We start from the raw sequence: 5705 nt of genomic DNA on the forward strand, positions 1-5705 counted from the left end.
TTGAGACAAAAACTAACTGCCGTGTCCTCCACAACAACATGATTACACTCTTCTGGTCAAGTTTTTAAATGACATTTAAGTGGGCCAAGTTAGTCATGTGTGTGTATATATATATATATATGCATACATACATAGATACACACACACACACACACACACACACACAGTATATATAATTTTTTCTTTTTTTCCGGAATTTTTCAGGACAGTCCACTTTCATCTCTGATTTTTGAATTTCAGATGCACATTAAATCTTTTCTGTTACAGTTACAGCTATTCTTTGTTGTAAGTTGGTCCATATTTCTTTCTTTTTTTATTCTCTTATACATTAAAAAGGATACAGTGTTATGCAAAGGTGTACTTATAACAATTTTACAGACAAATGATACTATTTATAGTTGCGTGCGGGGGGTGGTGTGAGATGTTTTCTTCTTCCTGGGGGGTATGACAGAAAATAATTGAGAAGCACTGCTTTAAGGTGAGCAATAGTTTCTCTAAAAACTGTATTTATCGATTTATGTATTTATTTATTCATTTATTTATTTTAGGCATTCCTTAAGTTACATTTTGTCTGGCATTTGTTAATGCTAGGCCTAATAATGTTGGAATTCAAATCTTAGATAGATTCAGCATATTTAGTACATTTGAATGAATGAATGTACCAGTTACGCAAAGTTTTTCCTTCTAGAGGTGGTTGCAATGCCAGGCACGAAGTGGGGGAGGGAGGGAGAGAGAGAGAGAGAGAGAAAGAGAGAGAGAGAGAGAGAGAGAGAGAGAGAGAGAGAGAGAGAGAGAGAGAGAGAGAGAGCATAATCCTTTTTCTGTTAACCTCCGTGCCCTGACTAAAAAAGGGAATATTTTTGTGGCGATCATGTGTGAAAAAAGTAACAGTCGCAGTGTCTCAAGATAGTGAGATATTTTCTTTTATGTAAGCTTTAAATATTTTTGAACTGTTTGTTTTGAACAATGGCAAGTGGTTTCTTTTACAACAAGCCTGAGTGGTTACTGCAATATGATTAGCAAAATTGTGACACATACTTCCCCTTCCCCAGGTTCTCCTTTCATCTGATCGCTTAATACAAGATTATGTTATGGCGCAAGATTAGTTTCCAAGGGAGCAGCCATCCAAGGTGTGTCTTTTTGCACTCTAAGAAGCTTATAGTATAAATACAGTATGTGCTGGCTAATAGCCTTATATTTTCAGGCTTTCTTTGAAGGGACAATCAGATTTCGCTAACCCCACTCACCCTGAAAAGTTTGTCATACAGACTTAGTTGTCATGTAATGCGGTTGAACACAGCGGTAAAGCTTTGGCATTAGTCTGACTACACCACAGTAGACAGGCTTTGGAGCACCACAGGGGTGGCAGTCAGTTATTTGTGTGAATCTTGGCTTGAGCCTGAATTTCATTGGGGGCCTCTTCCTGTGTGCGAGTTCTCTCAAGTACTCTCAATTCAGAAACAAGTCAAATGAATGCTGTTAGACGTTCGAATAGAATCTCAGTATAAAATATCAACGGGATGCGCCACAACAGGTTGTTTGTAGCTTAGGATCTCACTCTGGGATTTTTATTGATTTTGTTGTCATTTGTTCAGAATGAAAACTTTTAACGTCAGTCATGGGGATGCACACTGTCACGAGAGGAGCGGAATTTGGACCCAGAAGCAGGCAGGAGACGAAAGTGGCAAAGTAAAATACTTTATATGCAACAATTCAAAGTAAAAAATAGAGAGCAGGGCTAGACGTAGCAGGGCATAGAAGGCTTAACGTTCTGACAATGTGGAACTGAGTCACTCAAACTGATGTATAGAAAAACAAGCCCAGCCCTGTGTGACCACCCAAAGGACCAAAGCAACAAACAACATCAAGGGAACCAAGAGCAAAACTCTGTCAGTCACAATAGTATCGAACCATCAAACTCAGTTTTGCTCTCGTTGCCTTTTAAAAACCACATGCTAGAGCAGGGGTGGCCGAACTTTTGGGCTCGGGGGCCACGTTGATTTGTAAAGTTGACAAGTGGGCCGGGTCAGCACAAGATACAGTACATATAAAAAAATGTATATGTTGACATTCCATACCAAACATCAACAGAACAAAAGCATTAAAGTATTACCATACATTTTTTTTTTTTTAATGAGAACAGTGAAACAACTATCGTATACAGGGTATGTCCTGTTTGAACGTCCAAGTATGTTAAAAACGTGTGACAACACGAGCAACAAAATGCAACAATATATTGCCCAAAAACTGCAGCATACAGTACAGGTAGATGACAAAATATAACAAAGTTAAGACTATTTGCTACAAAATGACACGAGTAAAAGACCTGGTGGCTTCCTTTCCATTCACTCACTGTCTCAAACTTGACCTCCCATCGATCACCACACAAAACAGCGTTGCTCAGCTGACGTCTTGCAACCAACTTTTGAAGCCAGCCACAGGACGCTTCGAAGCCCGTAGCGCTATGGAACTCGCTTCCTCTCTTGTTCGCGGTCCAGTTTGAGTAAAGTTTTTAGCGGGATAACAGTCAAACCATTCCCGGAAACAATCATTTACTCGACTGTCTGTTGAGCCGCAAGCAATTCACTCTGAGCATGGAAATAGCTAGAATCGGACTGAGCAAGAATCGCTTCCTCGTTTTTCAATGTCTCGTAGATTTGAGTCTTTCAGACTCCAAGCGTCTCCTGAATTTGTTTCGTACTTTGTAACCCGCTTCGTTTAATCAGATACAATTCACTTTCTCTTCCATGGCCATTACTGTTCCTCTTCGTTTGGATGCCATGATCTACAGGACATAAACATTTTCGCAATTCCAGTAACACTCACTGCAATAAAGAGTCACTTGCATATCGCTGTTTTGGATCCAATGATAGAAAATAGCGGCCCGAACACACTTATTCCTTGAGTTGGCGCTACTTCAGGCTTCCGTATCGTCTCCCCGTCCCTCCCTGTACTCTGCAACTTCAAGTAACTGCGCCACCTGGCGTTGAAATGCCTGTCATTACAAGTCCAAATGAAATTACTTTGCATCGAACCTTAATTGTGTACCAACCTTCGGCGGGCCGGATTCGGCCCGCGGGCCGTAGTTTGCCCACCTCTGTGCTAGAGTGTATCCTTGCTACAGTGCTGTTTTAAGCTAGCATACGTATTACCATGCCTGCACCCAATAATGCAGTGCGTCTTGTGTATGTAGTAAATACAGAAATAGCACCCAGAACCGACACTATGCCTTTTAATACGGTGAGCCGTATGGTCGTGAAAATATGTTATACATAATGTGTGGGCGGCACGGTGGTCGACTGGTTTGTACGTCCAGCTCACAGTGCAGAGGTGCAGGGTACTCTGGAGAAAAGCCACACAGGCCCGGGGAAAACATGCAAAGCCACACAATAAGGCCGGGCCGGAATCGAACTCACGACCCCTACACAATGAGGCCGACGTGCTAACCAGACATGCTAACTCGTCGTCCACCGTGCCACCCAAACCTAGTTATGTTTCAGGTAATACATCAGGAAAATATCTGGCCAGTGTTGTTTTTGGCGACCATTTTAGATTTAGTCTAAAGAGCAAAAATGCCTCTTAGTTTTAGTCACATATTAGTCACTCCTTTTCGTGATCATTTTAGTCTAGTTTTAGTCGGCGAAAACCCAAAAAGGTTTTCTTCCAGTTTTAGTTAAAAAATAAATTTACAAAGTAAACTTACAAAGTTTCCTTACAGACTTTCTGATGCACTAAAGATCCTGCATTACATACAGATAAAGTACAGTAGTAACAGTGGAATCAATGTTCATTATTCCAAACCAAGTCAAGAACCAAAACGTTTTCTTTGGCAATTGTTGTGGCTTTATTTCTGTGAACCAACCTGCTCAAGTGCAATGAACATACAAATGCCCAGAATACAAGCGATGGATGAGGAACACTTAGAAGTACGAAACAAACATGACACTTTAAGCAACATAAAGAGACCAAATAAAAGCACAATGTTTATCAACATAGACAAGAGAAGACTCCTATCCCCAGTGCAGTTATGGTGTAAAGTTTATTTCATCCTCAGAGCTGACAGTGTGGATGATATTACACTCCAATTCCATCAATGCATCTCAGAATAATAACATGAGACATAAGAGAAATAGTTCACACATTTTATTCCATCGTCCAACTAAATAGCAGAACATATTCCACAACCTACTTATGTTATAATTCTTACATGTGCCTTAATCTGCTTGTAATATTTGATTATACTCACACACCAAGTTAACAAATTGATGTTAGCCATGATGTTAGCTCAGCCAAAATAACTTAAGCCTTAAGCAGTGGCGGTTCTAGATCAATTTCCCTGAGGGGAGCCTGGCTGGGGCCAGTGGTTTTGCGAGAGGGGCACATTCAACCCAGGGCAATAAAGACAAAGATTCGAAATCATATTTCAGTTTTTATTTTCATCAAATTTTTAAAACTTTGCAGACATAACATTACAGTGACAATAAAAAACAGTATAATAATCACAGTTGTACTGACTTACGTGCTGATAAAAGATTCATATAGGTGCCGGTCTTGTGGAACAGTCTTAAGCTGTCCCTACTATTACAGCAACTGTATTCTGCGATTTTGGTGGTTTCTGGCAAACCATGATTCAAGATTCAGTGCTTTTGACCTCCTAGACTCAATGCGAAGTACACCAAGATTGCTTAATCTATCATCATTCATAGTGGACCTGAGGTATGTTTTCACAAGATTTAATGTGGAAAAACTCCATTCTGCATTGGCAATTCTTCTTTACATTTGCTGATGTCTGTGGAAAAAGACAAACCAAATAGATGATAGAACATAATGTTTGCATGGACACAGCATATAAACTAACCTGCTACACTTACACTGTTTCGGCACTCAGACACACATAATTGTCTCACATGTATTCATGAATGCTATTTATTAATTGTATTAATTTTTTTAAATTGTATTCAGTAAATATAAATGAATACATTCTCAAGCAAAAATTGCAAATACACTGAAGGTAGATGTTTTACATATATCTAATTGTCCCAATTTTAAAAGGCAATGTTTTATATATTGTTCCTGTTTAAAAAAAAAAAAAAACATGAAAAAAATAAAAAGGGATATTAAAAAAATTTACATACGCACACACACACGCACACACACACGCACACACACACACACACACACACACACACACACACACACACACACGCGCACACACGGACGCACGCACGCACGCAGAGTCTCAGTCTAAGTTTCCTCATTCTCAAGATCTTCATCTGTCTCTCTTTGCTACTCTGTGTCCACTCTGAAAATAAGTGTCTCCCGTGTCCTCTTACGCTTCCTCTCTGGTGCTCTCAACTTGCTCCTCTTGAGTTCTATCTCCACCATCATCTGGCTCTGTCTCAGTGTCTGAATCATTTAGTTTCTTTTTCATGTAGAAATAGGATGGAATGCCTTTTTTTTCTCTTCATTTTTAACTTTAAATTGTGAACAGTGAAGAGGAATTGCACTTCAGCAACCCTACTGTTGCGGGCTTGCTTGGTTTTGTGTTGTGGTCTTACCTTGACAATATAATATCACTTGGCGTCATGGTAATCTTGGGGCTGCTTCTCAACCTCGCGCTAGTCTTTTTTCAGTGGTTGCAGTGCACTAAAAAGTCTGACTCGAATGTAAAGCCAGGCACTTTGGTTCCCCCTTTGGCGTCGGCG

Source organism: Hippocampus comes, unplaced genomic scaffold (genome assembly GCF_001891065.2).
Source record: "Hippocampus comes isolate QL1 unplaced genomic scaffold, H_comes_QL1_v1.1 scaffold270, whole genome shotgun sequence".
NCBI lineage: Eukaryota > Metazoa > Chordata > Actinopteri > Syngnathiformes > Syngnathidae > Hippocampus > Hippocampus comes.